At 37.8% G+C, this 22703-nt stretch overlaps 1 protein-coding gene across 1 annotated transcript in view; it reads right to left on the minus strand.

Annotated features, from left to right (window-relative positions):
• The window catches only part of ARL6IP6 (ADP ribosylation factor like GTPase 6 interacting protein 6), a 211665-nt gene that overhangs the window by 179795 nt on the left and 9167 nt on the right, over positions 1-22703 (minus strand). The gene's annotated exons all lie outside the window — the stretch shown is intronic.

Here is a 22703-nt window from a genome sequence, read left to right on the forward strand (position 1 = left end):
CATTCTCTTTCCTGAATGCCTCTTTTGCCTATCTGCACTGAAATCTTAAGTTCAGCTTTGAGTTTCCAAAAACCTCTCAAGCTTGGATGCCAGATCTGCTCAACCAAGTGCAGCGACATATATTGCCATTATTAATCACATTAAGACAAGTCAGTAAAACAGATGCCATTTGGAAACATAAAAGCCAAGAAATCAGCATGAGTGCTTTAGGGAAATAGCCCTGCTGTGCCTTCAAACACAATTGTTCCTGATTAGGGAATCAGTGTCACTAGGCAACAGTGCATCTGATTTGAACACTGCCACTTGTGCAGGAAAAGGTAGATTTGTTCAGGTGAGAAGATGCATCTCATTTGTCAAAATGACCGATGTTGCTGTTTTTGGTAAAGATTGCTACCTAACTGTACTCTCAAGGCAAGATTCATATGGGATTGTAGTGTCTTTCCAGCTTAGTGTTACAATGCACAACTAGAAACATGGGACAATGCCAGCAGAAAACAGGTATAGTCTTCCTTGGTCATTTCTTGAAGCATCTGAATGCTTATTGCAGGAAATGAATTATCTTGACTGCTCCAACCATGGTATCCCATGCCAATCGTTCGGCCATTTGGGAATGGAAGGCTATATGTCTGAGGTCTTGAATCAGCTGACAAAATCAGCAACCCATGAGAAGTGAACAGAGCTATCAGGCCATGCCTTCAAAGTATTTTCTTACCTGAAAAAAGCTTTTGCATAAATGGACTGCTCAGTATTAATCTGGCACCGAACATGCACCGAAGCAATTTTTAGACAACTACTGAATGTAGAGGGGTATGGAGATAGCCTTGAAGAAGGAATGCAAAGGAAATTATGAAAATACCAGCTTAATTGTAAAAGAGAAGAAGGGGTGAGAAAGAAACCCAAGAATGCCCTGCCTTGATTCTCTTTGGCACCAGAGGAAAAAGAGAGAATCTCTGTCTGACTTTCAATATTCTGTTATTATAACCTGCAACTATAGAATTCCAGTAGTCTTAGTAGAATCTGATTCTTGACCTGGCCCATCTCAAAGGGCTGACAATGAGTATGGTTGTGTCATTTGAAGTGCTATGCATGGATGTCTTGCTGGACACAGCCTGATGAAAGGAAACCAGATCTTCCATATTGTAAGGAAGATACATTTTTACTTAGTTTTGTCCTACTGCTGTCACATATTGCTGTATTCAGAAATTAGGCAGATGCAGGATCCAAGAGACATCTATTTACCTGAATGAATGCTTGAAAGGGCTAGTTGTTGTGTTTGTTCTACAAAGGACACTAGAGTCAGAAGTAGGTTTTTCTGCCCCTACTTTCCTGAAACTTCTGTAAGGACTGATTCCACAGAATCTGCAAGAGTTACATTATATACAGACCATGGTAACAGAGCAACAAGATCACAGGCATGCTTAATCAGCTCTGCACACTACATTCCTCCCTACCAAGATACAGACCCTATGATATTTACAAACCTAGGTGATGTACTGGCTTTTGTATGTGAAAAAAGTAATCGCTGTCACCATAAACAGCAATGTTCAGTGTGTCCAACTGTACTGGTGACTGTGGAGCTATTACCAGTTGTGAATCTACTTCAGAGGTAGGTAATTCAATAACTACAGTTGAGTCTTGAACACTTGTCCCAATTTCAGCTGGTCAATATACCATCTTCAACATGAGAAGATTATTCAGCTATTTGTTCATAATGGTTCTTTTCAAATTAGGTTTGAGGAGGTTCAAACTCCAATGTAAGGCACAACCTAAGAACATTACTGGCATTTAATTTGTTGTCATGTGTATTACATTGTGATCAGCAAATACAAAATTTGCCAGCTTTTGATTCAGTGTGGTGTTTTTTCCAGACATTGCTGACAAAGAACTTTTTTTTAATTAAAGCTTTATTACTTTTTTCAACAAATGCATAAAAACTGCAAGAAATGAAATAAAGTATACTTCAAGAAAAAAAGAACTAAAAAGGGTGAAAATACAAAAAAAAACCCTACTACCTAATACATACTACATACTGACTTCCCACTTTCTACAACAAAGATATAGATAACTCAATACTCTTACTCTAATTTTAACTAAAATAAACACTACTTCTATAAAGCATTTCCATTCTCAACATAACATTTCCTCTAAAGCACTATTTTTCCCTCAAGATGAATATATAAAAAAAACATTTTTATAACATAATTCCCCCCCCCCGAATAGACAGCTTTTCAAATATTCTTCATTACAATTTTACTCCTAACCAAAGCATTTATATAGTTAAATATTATATCTCCACCATTACTTATTTAAACAGCAACCTTATTAATATCCTTTTACCCAAAATAAATTCATTATCCCAAAAAAACCATCTGTCTAAACCTTTAAAGACCGTCCTAATAAACACAATTAGACAGTTAACCCACTTCAAAATAAACTAAGGCATGTACATATCTCAATGTTACACACAGGGCTTTCTCCTTGGAAACCTCGACCTGCCTTGTAAAGTCCAACTCATCTTTTTTTTATATGTAAGAATTTTATTAGATTTAAAGCGAAGATAAAAACTACAAAAAGAAAAAAGAAAAAACTAAAAAGTGTAAAAACACAAGAAAAAAATAATCTTAAAGATTACATAAAGAGGTGACTTCCGACTTTTAACAAGAATACACAGCAATTTCCATAATCAATCACTTACTCTATATCAAAACAAAATCACATTATTTCTATAAACCATTCTATTAGCACATTATAAAAGTCACTAAATACAATTGCTCCTTCCCCTTAAATTAAAAGAAAAAGGAATATATAAACCTCTTAATCAACTTCCCCCCCAAAAAACATATATCTAATTATTTCCTTCCTACCACCATTTCTATACATTTCTGTCCAGTATAATAAAAATGAAACTAAAAGACATATAAATTGTCTACTCTTAAAATTAATAATACTGCAATTATAACAATCTTAATTCTATTAAACCTAAAAACAGCATTTATTGTTTATACCTTATTAACCTTAATCCAAATGTTGAAAAAGAGTCAAACAAGCCTTAAAAGCAATCCTGATAAACATTCTCAAATCCTTACCCCACTTCGAAATAGACCAAAACATTCACATATCTCCACAATAAATGCAAGGCATTCTGCACAGAGAGATCAAAGAGCCCAACTGCCCCCTTAAAAAATCAGACTTCTTAGTAAAAAAAAACCTCACATAGAAAAAAGCCTCTTTTCTCCCATAACTTTCCATCAGAAAGACAATTCCATTTATAATTTGCAATTCAATCTGTCCATTTAATTCCTTCAGTTCCACAATCTGGTCATCATCAGCAGAAACAATGCTCTCACTATCAAATTTCTATTGTTGTTGTTGAGTTCCTCAACTTCTTCCATAACTTCCCCAGCCAGATGACACATTTTAAAGCTGATATTTTCTACAATGTCCCGAATATCTTGCAAAATAAGAGTGAGTTTGGCCTGGTGGTTAAGGCAGTGGGCTAGAACCCAGGAGACTGAGAGTTCTAGTCCCGCCTTAGGCATGAAAGCCAGCTGGGTGACCTCGGGCCAGTCCCACTCTCTCAGTCCAACTCACCTCACAGGGTTGTTGTTGTGGGAAAAATAGGAGGAGGAAGGAGTATTAGGTATGTTTGCCACCTTGAGTTATTTATAAAAATAATAAAGACAGGATAAAAAATAAATACATAAAAATAAAAATAAATAAAAAATAGCTTGACAGGAGTCAGAAAAGATCTGTTTAAAGGATTGTTTAAGCTCACAACAAAACTCTGAGAAAGTCTCCTTGAAATCCTCCATGTTTCAGGCAGTAGATTATAGCACCCCCTAGATACTTGACTAGCAAGGAGTTAATGAGTTAATGGAAAATTTCTGAAAGTTGTTGACACAAGAGAAAGTATGCTAACAAGCAGCTCCCAGGGAAAATAGCAACAGAAAGCTGAAGATTCAAAACAGCAGATTCAACATGTAGGAAAATACTAAATTTTTCAAATTCAATACAAAAATAATAGCAGGGAGGTGATTATTTATTCTCAATCCTCCTTAGTATTTTAAAGGGAAACAAGCCAAAACTAAAAAAGATTTTTTTTTTGTAAAAATTAATCCCAGAAATAACAATAAACACCAAGAGAATGCTTCTCTTTGCTGTAGAAAGCCCCTCTTATGGTACATAACAAATATAAATATAAATATAAATATATAGGGTGATTTAGAAATGGGGTGGCTCAACTTAGTGTCTCTTTAAGGCTACAGCGTGGCTTGGAAATGGTGATGTCCCAACCTCCCGGTGACTCTTACCAGATTGGCAAAGACACTGTTTGCAATTCTCTGGCTGCAAGTTGCCATTCTGGAGGGCAGATGGGATAATTCCAAGCATTTTGTTTGTCCATGAAAACACTCTGGGCTTTGGGAAAAAGCCTGCCCAAGTCTAAAAAACCATGTTGTCAGTTCTGTCCACAGAGTTCATGGACACAGCTGTTCGGACAGCCATGTCCCCACCGGAAGCCCAAGTCCAACTAATCTTCAAAGACCTTCCATCCCTTGAGGCTCAAATCTTTTCTTTGGTCACAATATTCCAAGAGTGCAGCCATTTCCATTCCCTTTACACCCAAGGCTTTTCCTTCTTCAAAATTGACATTCCAGAGGCGAATCTTCTTCCCTTGACTTTTTGGCTTTGGGACATTACTCCTCACTGACAAAGAACTTTTGAACAAACATTTTTAACCCATCTAGTGTAGCTGGGTGATACAATGTTGATGTTGCATGTCTGGTTCTATTCTTTTTGAGGAATGTCTGAAACTATTCAGGTACAAATTGTGGTCCATTGTTAATTGTTCTAGAACACCTATTCTTACAATCAGTTCCCTCAGAACATCTATAGTGACTGTTGCCAAAGTAACTGGAAACACTTTTGGCTGTTTGGAACATGCATCTGCCACAACTAAAAAAGTTGCATCCATAAATGGTCCTTCAAAGTGTGTATGCATTCTTTGCCATGTCAAGGCAGGCCATTTCCACAGATAAAATGATATTGTTTGGGTTATCTTTTGGATGTTGGAAGATTGAGCAACTCACTGCAAGCTGCTTGATTTGTTGGTCTGTTCCTGGCCGCCAAAGCTACATGCTGGTGCCTTCACATTTACTATGCTGAGATGTCTGACGTGTAGCTGCCCCAACACTTCACTCTCAGTTTGCATGGTATGATAACTTAGTCTCTGCACAATACAATTGCTGTCAAGTATGAGAGTATAACAGTGCTCATAAAACTCCATAAACAGATTTTTCCATAAATTCCAGCCATCCTGGGGTGCTGTACAGGCTTGAGACACTGTTGGATATCTCCTATCATCCTTTTTAATCCGCTGAGCTGTGATGGGAAGACTCTCAATCTCTGTGAGAGAAGACGTGTCAAAGGAACCCCCTTCTGATGGGGATTTTTAGATTGTTTACCCTGTAGTGGCAAATGAGGCAACCCATCTGTATTTGTGTGATTGTGTGTCCTTCTGAATTCTATTTTGCATCTGTGCTCTCCAAGGAAGAAGCCCTAAGCTGCCTTCAAGCAGAGGCTATAAGCAGAATCCCCTTTTGTGGACTGAAGATTGACAGTAGTGGTTGAACATCAGTGATTAAATTTCTTTCTGTACAGGTACTGGTTGAAGCATTTATCTCCCCAAACCATACTCAATGCTTTCTTTGTGCATATTTTTCTCTACACATAGATTTTCACTGGGCATTGTCTGCACATCAGACTTGTACTGATTTTATAACAGACAGCACAGTTGCTATGGCTTCCCTAAAAAAATTTAGAAAATACAACTGGGTGAGCATATTGAGCATTTTTTACTAAATTTCCTTCCCACCCAGAAAGACCTTTCCCAGGATCCTTGGGGACAAGCAACTCCCTGAGGACATGAAATGACTAGTATTCAATCTGGTTAAGGTTGTGGTGCAGATATTCCAAGAGTCCCAACACAGTTTTCCATCCAAATAGAAGTGTTTATCAATCTATTATTGTATGGTGGGATGAGTTGCCCTGATGGACAGGAATGGTGTAATGGTCTTAAAGTGAAAGGTTTCTGGCTTCTCTGTGCCAAAACCAGGCTCAAATGTAAAATCCCTCTTACATTCGAAGCTTTTTGAAACTGTTGCTTAGCAGGAAAATGTACCTCCTGTTTTGAACAACAAAGCTCTTTCGAAGTAGGCAATGTGATCTCAGGGGAGAAACTTCTATCTAGACTACTTTTTTTGGAAATGAGTGAGAATTTAAATCAGATACCCTCTTGTTTACTGGAAGAATAATTCAAAAGTGAAGCATGAGTGAGATGTCTTGACATGGCAACCTGATCATCTGAATATTTTACTGCTTCCTTTGTGTTGTTATGAATTTAGTTTTGTGCAGTAATGAAAAACAAATTGTTTTGGAGAAATTTCCTCTTCTTATTACCTCAGCTATATATTCCCTCTGTCTTGGCATTTAGTACTGTGGAGACTGAAAATTAGTCTCCAGTCAGATATAAGTGTCTGTTGCCAGATGTCCATAATAAGAGAGTAATTTTTGGAGCAGCTTTCACCAGCTGCTTTTTTTACAGTCATGACTTCTGCTGATTACGATCCTTCTCATTTTATTTTACATTGGGATTTTTTAAAAAAATCAAAATGTCCCTTCAATTAAAAAATACCCAAACTAGCTTGCCTGTGATTTTATCTCTCTGCTCTGTACTTGTGTATCCCTTTCATGGGGCTGATGGTTAAACACAACGGTGATATTATCTGCTTACTTAATAATTCTGAAATGGCTTCATTAAAAATCAGCTGCAGAATGAGTAGGCCTGTTGCAGATTTTCACTATTGAATTCAGTCAAGGCAGTATGAGGTTGTGGATGAGATTTTACCTATGTTACTTGTAGGTGAGAGATCAAATATCCAAAACATTTGGATACGATTTTCCAATAATTATTGCCATTTGTTAATGTTTGGAGGTAGACATCTGACCTATAAATATTTATTTTATTTTTCTATCCTGCCTTTATTACTTTTATAAATAATTCAAAGCTGTGAACATCCCTAATACTCCTTCTTCCTCCTATTTTCCCCACAACCACCACCCTGGGAGGTGAGTTGGGCTGAGGGAGAGTGACTGGCCCAAGGTCACCCAGCCAGCTCTCATGCCTAAGGCGGGACTAGAACTCTGTCTCATGGTTTCTAGCCCAGAACCTTAGCCACTAGACCAAACTGGCAGCGGCGGCGGCGGCTGCTGCTGCTATTATTATTATTATTATTATTATTACCACCACCACCACCACCACCATTATGGATAGATGTTCAGGTCAGTAGCTTTTTTGGGTGCAAGATATTAAGCATGTATTGTCCCAGCTACTAAATTCTCTGGCTAAACTTTGTAATTTAAGGAACAGCACTCTCACCTGTTATGTTACACAGTTGTTATAAATGAATAAATCATTGCTGTGGATTCCACCAAGACTGTATATTATTTCTTCTGGTGTCCCTTTGCAGGCAAACATTCTACTTTGTCCGAAAGCATAGCCAATAATATTTAAGTGGCGGGGGGGGATGCTCATGTCAGCTTTTTGGCATTGCTAAACAATGTACCTCATCAAGAGAAAATCAGTAAACGAGGCCAGCCATCTTTTAGGCAACACATAACTGGAAGCAGAAAGAAGCACAGAGTTCTTGAGATGACAGTTCTACAAGTATAAAGCAGCCTGTCTTCAACTCTCTAAGGCAGATGCTCCGAATTTTTTGGCACTGCAACACCTTTTTGAGTTTGGAGAAAGACTCTTGTCTCTCCTTCCATTCATTTAAGCTAGAAAATAATAAATAGCAATAAAACTTGCAATTAATTTCAATTTAATTAATTCCATTCATTTCATTTAAAAATAAACATAAAATATGATATATTAATTTCTAATTAACAAGTAGTTTTTATTGTAAAACATATTTAATGAAATGTAATTTAACATTAAAAATGGAATTTCAGTAAACTGAATTTCATGTGAGAAGAGGAAGGAGCTCCAAGAGGAAAATACATTTGATGAGACTGTGCTCTTGGAGCTGAACTGTAAGATAAGACGACAGCTAGGGAAAAAAACTATGAAAATTTCCAAACATGTACATTCATGAAAGCAGCTGAGGCCAGCAGCAGCATGATAACATATTGGAAGGAACTGAAACAGAAAAAAGAGGGCTTTTGAAGGCCCTTTAGCAGCCTAAGATTCCCACCACAACTAACTGATGAGAACCTGATGAAGAATCCCAGCATTTTTACTGGAACCTCTTTGCCTCAAAATATCCAGCCCCAAACCAACATTTAGATGAATTTTCAATAGTACCAAAAATCAAATCAGATTAGGTTCTCCATGCAATTTGACAGACTAATCAGGAAAAGCCTCAGGGCTAGATGGTATCACCTTATAAATTTAGAAAGGTGGTAGAGAATCCCAAGCAAAATGGCTGACTGAGCTCTTTAATGACTGCCTCGACATGGATGATAATCCTGAACAATGGAAAACTTCATTTCTAATATTTAAACAAGGCAACCCAGAAAAACCTGCCAACTACCATCCAATCTGCCTTCTCTCCTTAGCTTACAAGCTCTTTACTCAAGTTATAGTGAACAGGATAGAGGGAAAACTTAGATGAACACCAACCAAGAGAGTAACCTGGCTTTTGCAAACAATACTCAACCACGACTACCTCCACACAATTGACCAGCTGATAAAACAAGCAAAAGACAGTCACCTCTGTGCCTTATGGTCACTATGAAAAAGAATTTGACAACTGTTGGGACCAGACCAAGAAACAACACTGAGTCAGTAAATTCCAACTCTAGTTCTTTATTGTTCTCACTGAATAGACAGAATCTTGCCAGACTAAAGCTATCCTAACTAAACTACAGGGAAATAACCCAGGAGAGTCTAGAGCAGGGCTACCCTGACTCTCTTTGATGCCCTACCAAGGCTTTCCAAACTGCAAGTCCTCTTATCAGCTTGGAATGTGTTCCTTCCAGGGAAATCAGCAGCAGCACCAGATTCCGCCACGACATACAGTAGAAGTGAATGCAGTGGTAAATGCCTAAAAAACCCAAGGCCTGTGAAATCAGACGCGACACAGACTTGACATCTACCTTCAGTTTGCCAACGACATTGTCACAATCTATCATAATGTCCAAGAAGCCAAACAGTGTCTAAATGAACTCAATATGGCAAATAGAGCCGTTGGCCTGAAAATCAGCAAGAAACGAATTGCGGCTTCCACTGTGAGTCACGGCTACTGAAGACATCTCTGTGAACGAGCGGAGACAACGACCACTGTGAAGAATTAAAATCCAGCAAGTAGACCAGTCTTTCGAAGCTCTCCAGAGAAGAAAACAGGAGATCACCCATGAGTGCTCCAAATGGCAGCTCCTTGCAAGACCATAAACAGTGGTCTCCTGTGGGTTTGAGCACCAAGGGAAAAAACAGTTTTTGAGGCTGTCATTAGTTAGCTAACATCAAAGAGGGCGCTACTCTTTAATGGCTGCTCAGTGGGACTGCAGCTGGCCTTCCATCCTTGTGCTCTCTATGGTTTGACTGTCCAGTAATGCTGTAATACTCACACTTCATACTTTTAATAAGCAAGGTTGGGGGGGGAAGGGGTTTGCTTTCTACCAAACCCAGGACTCTACTATACCATCATTGCTTCAGAGGAATTCAGCTTCAGTTCTGACTCCATGTATTGTTCATTTATGAGGAGGCAATGACACTAAAGATAAACTGGCCATGTTTATTATGATCAGCTCAGACTTAACTCTGACCTGGAAGAAAACAAGTGTTGAACATATTGCAAACATACCATTTCTCCCCATCAAGTTTGGTAAATACCATCTTCCTCACACACTGTAGCAGTGGTTGAACTTTGCATTCAATAAGTACCCAAATTCAAACACTGGCATTTTCAATTATAAGTTACTGTCATGTTCACCATTCCAATGTTACCGTTACATCGTAACGTTTCGCATGTCATTTGGCTGATGCGTGTTTCGTCTGGGAGGGGAGGAGGATTCCATCTCGTGGGATTGTTATATGTTAGCAGCTGGATTGGAATGTGTTTGGGTTATCTCGTGTGTTCAAGGTTCCTTTCCCAGGACATCAGCAGAAACGGTTACCAGCACCTGGGGGGGGCGGAGTTTGCAACGGCAGGGCGAGGGATTACGTTTGAGCTGAGGGTTTTTAGTTTGTATTTGGCACGCTTTTGCTCATTCTCAGCTTTCTCTGTATTTGCATACTATTCTTTAATAAATCAGATATCATTAAGTTCCTGCTTGTGAGTCTGAGTCTATTAGGGTAGGCAATCCTTACAGTTACCTACTAAATGTATTATGTAGCAGAGAAGACACCGTTTCTCTAAAGCTGTACAGCAGGAGTGGCCCTAATCTTTTCTTTTGATAACCCAAGGCCAGATTTAATGATTATTTTTTTAGTGAACGTTTTCTTGGTGGATTTTGTAGAGAGGTCTCTTTTTTTAAAGTCTATTTGAAGGTTTACATTCCAATTTCCATAGGTTTTCCCTCAGTCTGTGCTGCTAATGTAGCCCTCTCTCTCTAGTACTGTTACAAACTGAACAAATCTAGCTTTTGTCCAGTTGGGGATAGCACCCCTTACCACAGTTTTCCTCAACCTTGGCAACTTTAAGACATGTGGACTTCAACTCCCAGAATTCCCCAGCCACCATGGCTGGCTGGAGAATTCTGGGAGTTGAAGTCCACATGTCTTAAAATTGCCAAGGTTGAGAAACACTGCCTTACCATAAAGAGAGAAAGCAAATCCTTCCACAGTGTAGATCAGGAATCTGCAGGGAACAGGCATGCTTCATATTGGAACTGAAGGATAACTGTTTTAAACTTTCCAAATCTTTTGTTTCACAGGCAAACTTGAAGGTTTCTTGCAAACCTGGTGATCTTCAGTTTGGATTTCTAGCAACAGTTCTCTGAGGTGACCAGCAGCAGTTGTTTTCAAGTACTGAAGGCAGCCTACTCAAAGGAACACTAAACTATCCAGGGATCTCACCATGTTCACTGTTGATTTCAACCAAAAGTTATCAAAAATCTGTTGAACCATTATCCTTTTTATATCAATTAAAATATTAAAGCACAAGGTAGGAATCCCTTCCATGTTAAAGAAGCAATGTTCTTCTGCGTATCTACTTGTGGCAATCCAACAAAGTACAGTGGGTTGTACTAACCTAATAGAATAGGTTTGTACTTTCAGCATTTCAGCACAGTTTGGATCAAATAGCCTTATAGGGCAGAAATTCATGATGAAGAAACAAGTTCTTTGTTGCCTGATTAAACTTTGGATATTGGGAAAAGATAATTTCCAAGGGCAACTAGGAATGTGCATTTACATGTGTAGAAACCACATTTCCTACCAAGTAAATTCTTTGCTGTTAGCTTGTACTGGCATAGGGGCATATTTAAACCTGCATTTTCTTTCTGTGAGAGGAATAGTGAATGATTGCCTCAAAATAGTCCCAAGCAACAGTGACAATTGTAATGAAAACGGCAACAAAAACAACACTTATTCTCATTTAATTTGCAAAGTGTGCCACACAAAGCAATGGAAGCTGTCATAATATATCATTTGTTCCACTTTCCAAGCTTTCCAAGACAATTAGCATGTGCTCACATTTGTGCAATTATTGAAATGCAAATTAAAAGTAGTAACAGTTTGAAATCCAAAAAAATGTTAAAGTTGCATTACCTGATTCTTATCACAACAAAAATAGCATGATGTATTTGTCAATCTCTTAAAAGTTTAATCAGTGTGCCACATTGCCTCCTGTGCTGCTTTAGTGTTTTAAATCTCTACTGACAAAATCAAATTAAAAGTTTGCATGTAAATTGATTTTGTCAACAGAACATAATTAAATTCATCCACCACTGTTAACAGTTTATATCAACTTTCTCCAGAGGTATACATACATCCGACTTCTGGGCAAACACAATGTGGTACTAATCCCAGCATGTCCTCTGGAGATATAAAATCATGGGGTTTGCAACTACTGTATACTTAAGTACTCAAAGTATCTGCAAATCAAGGTGTGAAAATAGATTCCATTAAGACCCTAAGTTAAGTGATGTTTTATTTCCCTTAAGGTACAAAAAGTCTGCATTTAATTAACATTTTTATTTAATAAAAAGTAATGTCTTAATGTAAGAGTGATATATTTCTTTTTAATTGTATAACAACCAATAAATTTCCCAAGGTTGTAATGCCAATTTGTCTTCTAGTCACTGTTGACAAATCAGCAGCAACCAGCACTCAAGAATAGTAGGAAAAAAGCATGATTTCAAAATAGTCCAAAGTGAAATAGTTTGGAATCTATTGAAAAGAACTGGGATGGTTTTAGGTTCTCCTGAAAAGAAATGGAATGGCAGTTTGTCCTATCAGACATTGCTGATTTAGGATATTCGAAGGAGCCAGGGTGATCACACTAAGTGTGGTGAACAGTCAAAAATATATGAACTGAAGTTCAAGCAAGTGTGATAGTAGTAGTAGTAGTAGTAATACCCTAGCTTTACATATATGCAGATAGGGTGAGAACTGATAATCATATTATAGAGCCCTTTCATGTTACTCTAAAAAGGATTTTAAGATATTCATATGATATTCAGGATAAGAAAATCAAATACTATTTGATTTCACATGATATAAGATACAAATATATTATAATATTACATATTATTACATTATTATTAGATCCCCCCCCCAAACACTTTTATATATATTTTGGTTAACTCAAGGCGGCAAACAAGCCTAATACTCCTGCCTCCTATTTGTATATTTATATTGGCATATGGTAGTTTTATATATTTGTTTTATGGACAACCTGAAGAAAAGTAAGAGTATTAAGAATGTTAATTAAGGGCATTAAGTAGAAGTATTAAGAACCTGAGGTTACATTGGAAAAAAATCCTTACTGGCTTGTTAGAAGATGTGCTCCTGAGCATATGGAGGGTGCTAAAAGAGTACTGAGTAATTTAGTAGCAGAAAGTCCCATTAAAAAAGTGTAAAATGCTCATAATATATAGACAGCTTGGATGCAGAGTATGGTCTTAATCCAGCTACCAATGAATGCTACCAGACATATTATATTTGAAGTACAAAGTACACTTATTAAGAAATATATAGAATAGGAATGCTTCACCTCTATTTAAGCTACACCTTGAAGAGTGGGAAGCACAAGAAAGAGAGAAAAGCAGGAACTTCTTTTTTTGTCTCTTAAACAGAGAATTATTTTGTTAATCACAGGCCAGGAGTTACAGATGCAAGAACAGCTGGAAATGCCATTCTCTTACCATTTGCCCTCGTAGTCAAAACAGCTCATGGATGCAAAGAGATGATGCAGTCTCTAACAAACTCATGTACTGTTGGCTGAATTCACACAATGCATTAAGCACAAATTATAGTTTCCAAATCACTTCAGGTAGGCTTACTGAACATACTTAGTAAAAGAAAAGAGAAACAAAACCCATTAATGTCCTTATTATGGTTTAAGCATATTGAACCCCAGTCTAAGAGAAAGCTGTGCAGTTTTGTGTGAAAGTGATTGCAGTCTCTACCCTGATTGCTCCATTAAGAGATCAAGGACTCTTTTTATTGTCTCTTTTGAACAATGTATTTCAGGAACGTATTGTTAAATAACAATGCTTAGCCTCAGACAGTCCAAGAGAAATAAGTGAGATTAAGGGTACTTCTTTAGGAACTGCAACTTCACTGGCATTTTAACCTAAGTCTACAAGAAGCAGTGGTAGAAGTGAACCACATGAGGGTTATAAATGTTAAATATCTTTTGTGTTTGGTTCCCACATCAAATTCAAGTGAATGAGCTGGGATGATCACATTAAAAAAACAGTCCATTAATTCCTCTTGTAAGATTCTTTGGGGAGAAGTGGGGTGTTGTTTACAGAACATGTAGCTGGTGTTAATAGAAAATTGTTTTTGTAAGTTGCAAGGAGCAACACATTTAACTAGCACCATAAAATGTGAAAGATATGAGACAGGCACAGATAAACAATTGGGAAATAAATGCTGATCTATAATACTTGGCTACCCAAGTCTGTTTCATTAGTATTTCATTTAACAGAATCTGCTAGGAAAACTAAGGTCTCAAAGCAATTTTCATTTTCTGCTAGCTTTAAATAAATCTCCAGAATATTGAAAACGTGCTAGCTTTGGCTATTTTTTAACAAATCTACAGGATCGTAAGAAAATGGCCACCAGCTAATCTCTAAGGCCTATTCAGAGTATGCATTACATATTATGAAAATGCTCTTGTATTTATCTTACACGGTAATTTGGAATATGGAAAATCAGTTTGGTGTAGTGGTTAAAGGCACTGGGCTACAAACTGGAAGACTGAGAGTTCTAGTCCCGCCTTAGGCACAAATCCAGCTGGGTGACCTTGGGCCAGGCACTCTCTCTCAGCCCTAGGAAGGAGGCAAGGGCAAACCACTTCCAAAAAACCTTGCCAAGAAACATGGAATTGTCCACGTATTCACCAGTGGTCAAGACTGACTTAAAGGCTCAGAGAAAAAACAAATGTAAGAAGCCTCATTCAGAGGCTGTGTTTGCCTCTTTAATCCATGGTTTAATACAATTTAGTTTTCAGAACTTACTTCATGTGATGGTTATTACAAACACAACATTCTGTAGGTGCCTTATATATGGGGCTTACATAAAGTCAACTCATATGCTCCTGCATCAGTTTGTATATAAAGCAGAGGGTTTATGCGTGAAGTTGTGATGAATGATGCCAACACTTCACTTTTATCAGTCTGTACAGAAGTAATTTGTAATCAATAGAAACTACAATCACATGCCTTTGATTTATGTTGGCAACCTTCTCCAGCTTGGGGGTGTGTGTGGGGGATCATCCTTCTTTCTACACTGCATGTGATGTCAGGTTTAGTTTTTCTCATATACCATGACTCCCATCACCCCCTTTTAAAAAAAGTTTATACGATTTAATCACTCAAATTAATTTGTGGCTCCACTGATAAGCCTAGGCAAGCCCTACAATGGTCTAGCTAGAATTCTAGCTTGTTATTTAGCTAGCAAACACTGAAGCTTTTAATCCAGTTCATCACTTTCTAGAGGCAGTTTCCATTGTCATTGGTATATTGTATTCTGTTAAAATATTTGGCAATGGATTTTTCACTGCTTAGTTTCTCCTAGGTCAACTGATTATATCCAGCAACTGGATAGCTTAAGCCTCAGTCCCTTAGGACTTTCCAATTTTCAGGCTCATCCTCGCTGCTGCTGTTTCAGGTTAACTGATCACATACTAACGCTAGTGGTTCACTTTTACGGACTGACCAAAAAAGGGTATATAGAATCAATTATTCCTTCCATCTGGTGGAATCTCTTTCACAACATCCTATTTTATATTATTCAGTGGATGTGTGGAACACGTTGGCCGGAGATAATGACCATCAGGAGACAGTTGGTTCTCTTTACTGACTTTTTAAAAACAAACAATTGCATGCATTGCATCATGGATGTACGCACAGGATGTAGAGAAACATGCACAAAACCATTCGAACTAGGGGGAAAAAATTATGTGAAACAAATTAAAATTCAGCATTAGACATAATTTCTGCGTTATACCACAGTAACAGTTTTTGTGGAATAATCCAAATTTGAAGGTATCAGGGAAGATGTTACTGAAAAACCTGGGGCAAACAAGGGATAAGTACCTTAAACTAATTGATTTGTAATATTTGTTTTAAAGGCCTTGAGATGATATGCTTCAGATGACTTACCCACAGCATCTGTTTGACAGTGTATACAATTGAAGCAGACTGACAGAACAGTATTATATGTTTCAGCTGTCTTAGAAGCTTCAGAGATGCCTGGAATCTTAGGATTACTAAAAGACAGTGCACATGGAATGAATCCAACAATTCAATATTACATAGAAGTAAAAGACAGTATGAAGGTTAGCATTAGTTATACATCTGAAATGTGGAATAGGAACTAGAATATCCAGTTGTGGAAGATTGATGGCTCCAAGTTTTCAAAAAAGGCAAAATACACTTATTAGGGTTTTAAAAAGTTAATTCATTCGCAAAAAAAAATGTTTCATATTTATTGGATTCTCCAAAAATGTTTTTAAAAGGTTAGATATTAGATTTTTTCTGTTAAAGCTGTAAGAAATTTGAGGGCTTTTAAACTCATATGATTTGATCTTGTCCAGCCAAGGCTCCATTTTGGTTGCAAGTTACACCATATTGTTAAAACAATCTTGAGAGAGAATATAACAGTTACAAATATGTGATGGAAATTGTTCTTTGATAAAGAACTTTGGCTTTATCAAGCTTGGAGCTTAATGAAGAAGTTAATTTTATATAAATTATTTTCCTGATCTTAAGGAATGGAATTAATGTATGAGTTTGTCACCAAGTTTGGACATTTCTTTGTATTCCAGAAATGAAAAGATGGAACAGTATGTTTCTAAATTTAAGAATTAATTTTATATTGATACAACATGGATCTTATTTTTTCTTAGTTCATTTTTCTTTTATGTTTAATGTATTTTAATTACTATAATGAATGCAGTACTTTTTTTTAACTATACAATCACCAGTACATTTTGCTGCTCTGGTTTGTTATACTTCAGTTTTTTTAAAAAATAACTTATTTTTAATAAGACAAGCCCCTTCGCTCCTGGACATTCCAAAAAAACTAAAAACCTGGTTCTGCCAGCATGCCTGGAGCAGGAAGGGGAATAGTTATTCCTGGCGATGGCTAGCCCCCTAGAATGGCCCTTTAGACTCACGGATACAGAATTTCTCAGTCCACCTGGATTTTATCCTATTTTATATTTGTATTATTTATGTTTATATTTCTTGTTTTTATAATTATATCAAATTTTAATTTTGTTTTATTGTAAACCACCAAGAGTCCTTCCTTTGGGGGGAAATGGGCGGTGATAAAAAAATTTAATAAAATTAATTAATAAGTATAATTTATCAGTGTGTTGTGTTGTTTTTGTTTTTACAAAGTTTTAAGTACATTTTTAGTCTCTCCAGAGAACCTTGGTTATTGGGTGGATGGGAAAAATAGTAACTCACTAGCTTATATAAACAGACATAAAATACTGATGCCAGATATTCAAAGCCTTTTTTCACTGATTACATTTATATCACGTTCTAGCTCTATGAGTAGCATACATCCCATCCCAGTTGAACCTTGCCACTCCCTGTGAAACAGCTTAGATAAATGGCAAATCCAACGAACTTCTGGTGTTGAGGTGTTGGACTAGGATTGGAAAGATTCACACTCAAATACACCTTTGCTTACAGAAGATCACCAAGTGACTTTGGCCCAGTCATTCTGTCTGACCTACCTCACAGAGATGTCAAGATAAGACTGAAGGTGGGAGCACTACATATGCTGATTTGAGCCCCTGAATGAAATGCAGTATATAAATTTAATGAGAAAAGAGAAGCTGGATTTCCCTTGTCCTAGTCTGACACTGAATGCTAATACTGTATGTTTCAGAGCAGCCATTTCAAGGGCATGGGTAAAAATTCTGCCTGGTTCTCCAGCCCCGAGGAGCACTGTTCTCCAAGCAGTGGCTCAGAACAGTGTCTCACTCCAACTCTGGCAGTCCTTCCCTTTCTCTGAATATATCTCAAGCACAAGTTACTGAGGAATCAGTATAGGCAGCATGGAAGCCTATGTCCTACATAGCTGATCACATCATTGTGAGTAGCAGGTAGAAGATGGATGTTCTTCCTCAGGGCCCCATAGGAATAAACATTTGGGTTAGCCAAGATTATGCTGCCATGAATGCTGAGCCAAGTACAGCTCTTAGACAAAATCTTACTGAAAGGAATAGACCACAATAACTGTAAGGGCAATTATGTCACTTTTACCTTTAGGCATTTTTTCAGCTTCTTTGGCTTTTTCTTCCTTTTTCATAATCCAAGGCTTCACCCCTTATAGTTCTCATAACAATGAAGAAATACAAAGCATTCTGAGCACAAATGTTGTACTGCTGCAAATAGAATTCAAGGGATAAATCATAGCTGAGAATCTAATTTCTATCACTGGCGTCACTCCAGTAAAGTGTTTTTGCTTTCAAGACAAGCCATCTTGCAAATCTGAGAGAAAAAAATCCATTTAAAAAAGCAAGAACATTAACGGTTATCTTAAACCAGAACCCCAAAGCTACATTAGCCAAATAGCCTATGCTACGGAATAAAAATACTAAGCAATGAAGCCTTATCTCAGGTCACAAGCATTTTGCACAACTCTCTGGTTAAGTATGTTTACCCCTAACATGACAGAGGAAGTGCTTGTTCTAGAAAGAGAACAATGGAGTAGATAAGCAAGTCTTTTAATCCCTGCTTTATAAAATAATTCATATTAAAAAAAAATCAATTCTTTTCTTCTCCAAAGGAGGAAGCAAACTGATATGCTCCAAAATGTATTGGTCATCATCCTTTACTACTGACTGTGCTAGATCAGGCTTATGGAATAGGTAGTGCAAAATATCTACAGAACACATGCCTACCTTTATTTTATAGTACAGATGAAGCCAAAAACTTACAGATCAACATGTGACCCAACCAGCATTTAATCTGCAGACCTAGTATACTAAGAGTATGCCTCTGAAATTTGGAAATAAAATGCCTGGTTTTCAAGTCTACTGTAAATTAATGCTAGCTATATTGTTGAATATTTTTCTGCAAAAATGATTCTGCAAAGTTAAAGAGAGCTGTTCAAAACATGTAAACCTCGTTGTTTGGGTTCTGATGTGCCCAAATAATGAGCTTCATATTAATGAAAGCAAGAGATTGAGAATTAGCTTTTAGAACTTTGAGGACATCAAGAATTATGTAGTCACTCTTGAGAGCTTTTATTTTATTTCATTTATATCCTGCCTTTCACTCCAGAGCTCAAGGTGGTGTATAAAATCCTCCCTCCTATTTTTTCCCTACAACAATCCTGTGAGGTGGGTTCATCTAAGACATTGTTCATCTAAGACATGGCCCAAAGTCACCTAGTAAGCTTCCGTGGCCAAGGCTACATTAGAACCTCAGTTTCCCTGCTCCTAGTCCAATACCTTAACCACTATACCATACTGGCTCTGAAATGGCTTGGAGTCTGGTTTAACGCAGATTTCCCTCTGCAACCTTCTTCTAAAATGCAGGTTAATTTGCTTCTACCTCACACACCACAGACTCCCTCCCCAACAACAGCAAAGGAGAAAGAACATTAAGAGCAGAAGTGCTGTGAAGTCCTCTTCTGCAGCCTTCCAGATATTTTGAGTGTTAAGGGGACAACAGCCAGGTTTAAATAGTTTGATACTCTGAAGGCCAAGGGGAAGCAGCTATCAATTTTAGAACTTATTTTTGAAGACTGATGCATAACCAATGTGGTATAATGAGTCCTGCTCAGGTTCTAAATGTAATTTAACGTATAATAATGAACTAAATGCCACAGGCTTTTGTGGGGTCAAGGGAGAAGGGTTGGGTAGGTGAAGGGGTTTTGCCTTCCAGCCGGTCTTGACATCTGGTGACTACATGGACAATTCCATAAAGTTTTCTTGGCACCATTTTTCAGATGTGGTTTGCCATGGCCTTCTTTCTAAGGCTGCGAGAGAGTGACTGTCTCAGTTGCCTTTGTGCCTAAGGCAGGACTAGAACTCCTGGTCTCCAGGTTTTCAGCCTGGCACTTTAAACCATTTAAACCATTACACCAAACTGGCTCTCAAAAGCCACAGATACTATAGTATTAATATAACTTTACATATGTTTACTGAATTATTCATTCAGGCCCACTAACTATGTAAGTATAACACAGCTTCTATATGAACAATTATTCAGTTAATGATTCTAGGTCAATAAAGTAATATAGAAGATAGAACAAAGCTCAATTGTATTTCCTAGAAAAGCAATTATCTACACAATTCCAAATATGTTTTAGTATATGCTTTGGTCACATCAAAAGAATTCATGCAAGTATGTAATCTGAATGTATTTTTTGAAAAATTACAAATACTGTAAAATAAAAGATTTTTCTCCAGGCAAGTAGCTGTATGCTTAACAACCGAGAGATAAAATGCATCCAGGAGACCTGGTAAAAGTAAAAAATCTATAGACGATACTTCAAACATGTGCTTTGTTTTAATGGAAATAATTTTTTTGTTTATTCGTTTAGTCACTTCCGACTCTTCGTGACTTCATGGACCAGCCCATGCCAGAGCTTCCTGTCGGTCGTCAACACCCCCAGCTCCCCCAAGGATGAGTCTGTCACCTCTAGAATATCATCCATCCACCTTGCCCTTGGTCGGCCCCTCTTCATTTTGCCCTCCACTCTCCCTAGCATCAGCATCTTCTCCAGGGTGTCCTGGCTTCTCATTATGTGGCCAAAGTACTTCAGTTTTGCCTTTAATATCATTCCCTCCAGTGAGCAGTCTGGCTTTATTTCCTGGAGGATGGACTGGTTTGATCTTCTTGCAGTCCAAGGCACTCTCAGAATTTTCCTCCAACACCACAGTTCAAAAGCATCTATCTTCCTTCTCTCAGCCTTCCTTATGGTCCAGCTCTCGCAGCCATATGTTACTACAGGGAACACCATTGCTTTAACTATGCGGACCTTTGTCGTCAGTGTGATGTCTCTGCTCTTAACTATTTTATCGAGATTTGTCATTGTTCTTCTCCCAAGGATTAAGCGTCTTCTGATTTCCTGACTGCAGTCAGCATCTGCAGTAATCTTCACGCCTAGAAATACAAAGTCTTTCACTGCTTCTACATTTTCTCCCTCTATTTGCCAGTTATCAATCAAGCTGGTTGCCATAATCTTTTTTTTTTTTTGAGGTTTAGCTGCAACCCAGCTTTTGCACTGTCTTCTTTCACCTTCATAACCCTTGTTGTTTTCTTGCAGACGTTTCACTGCCAGACTAGGCAACATCTTCAGTGCAAAGAGGGAGTGGGCCTTGCTCTCAGTTTATATACTGTGGCTTGCCCTGCTTGTGTTGGTAGGGGTGTTGTTCTCTCCTTGGGAGTTCTTTGATTGGGCTGTGGAGCACCAAGGACTCCACAGTTCAACCCTGAGCTACTAATATTTGCTTCGATTGGTACCTTCATCATAAGGCTAAATTGATTAATTAATACTATTTTATTCAGATATTAGCTATTTAGCCATAGTGGCTGCTTTACACACACAGGCCACATAAATGACCTTTCTTTTCTCATGTGCATTTATTTAGAAAATAGATAGGAAGAACTGCTCTAAACCTATTTTATTTCAAATTCTTCTCTATCACATTCACAGCCATTAACAAATGCATCTATCATGGGGTAGTTACAAATGGCTAATATAACAACATGGAAAATATCAAGTAGCACACTATTAGAAAATCTATAGCGTATGCAGTATGAAAACAGACGCAAGTCACACCTGCAGAAAAGACAGTCTCAGCCATGTGTGTGTATCTAAGGCTGGTCAATGACCGAAATAAAGTATTTTGAACTTTGAACGTCGAAAAATCTGTGTTTCATTTGCTTTTGAAAAACAATTGGCCCAAGATGAACACTCTCTCATGTGCTTAAAGCATATGTGAGGCGCCCCTTACTTGGCATCTTCCAAATGCACTGGAACTAAGGTTGCCAACTTCTCAGCCCACATGGTCAACTCGAGACCCATAGGTTAAGAATGGCTACTTAAACAGTTCATGCCGCATGCCATACAAGCTTATTCTTACCGTGCTATACATAAGGATTTACACACATATTGCTATGTCTATCTAAAGCTCCTTCAATCTGGTTCCCTGCCCTTGGCGTTGAACTCTGTCCTGGTGGGAGGAGTACAACCTCATCATCTTGAATATGCCTTCCACATGTGAAAAGATTCAGATGAGTCCTACTGTTCTCATATTGCCAGGTCACAGAGTAATACCACCTTGATATTGGATGAAGTGTTGCTTTGGGTTTTTTACTTTTTTTTTCTTTTAAAATTTGGCTACTTTTCTTGTCTGAACTGACAAGCAAAAAAATAGCTGGCAAAGTATCCAGGTAACACAGAAGGGGTCTCAGAAGTGGAATGGTATGAATTACTCTTCATACAGCATAAAACATTCTCCTTTAACTAAAAAATTTCATGGAGTCTGTTAACATTTCAAACCGTTAATTATCCAACCACATCATAATTACTCAAATCTCCTGATTCTCATCATTGCAGTTCCCTCTGTTCATGCAACATGGGGCAGGAAAGCGAAGAGCTGCAAAACTAATTATCCTGGGATTTCTAATAATTAATCGCATTTATATACCTTTCCACAAGTGATTCAATGTGGCATTCAGGGGTCTTTCTCCTCCCCCAGCTGTATTATCCTCTCAAGAACTAGGTTGAGAGCTAAACCCATTCATGCATTATCAATCTAGAGCTCTTCTGGGAGGTAATCCCCATTCCCACTGACATCATCCAACTGTTTCCACACATACTGGATTCCACAAAAGCCAGGTCCTGCCTTGTGTGGAAGCCAAATTGCTTTCCAGCAAATAAGGTATCCTGCTGAACGTGCAAGTGCTGCAGGGAAGCAAACATTATGAGAATTATGGAGCTAGAGGAGAATCTGGATAAGCAAGTTCTGAGCATTCCAGCTTGACAGTGCTTGAAC

Source organism: Candoia aspera, chromosome 1, assembly GCF_035149785.1.
Source record: "Candoia aspera isolate rCanAsp1 chromosome 1, rCanAsp1.hap2, whole genome shotgun sequence".
NCBI lineage: Eukaryota > Metazoa > Chordata > Lepidosauria > Squamata > Boidae > Candoia > Candoia aspera.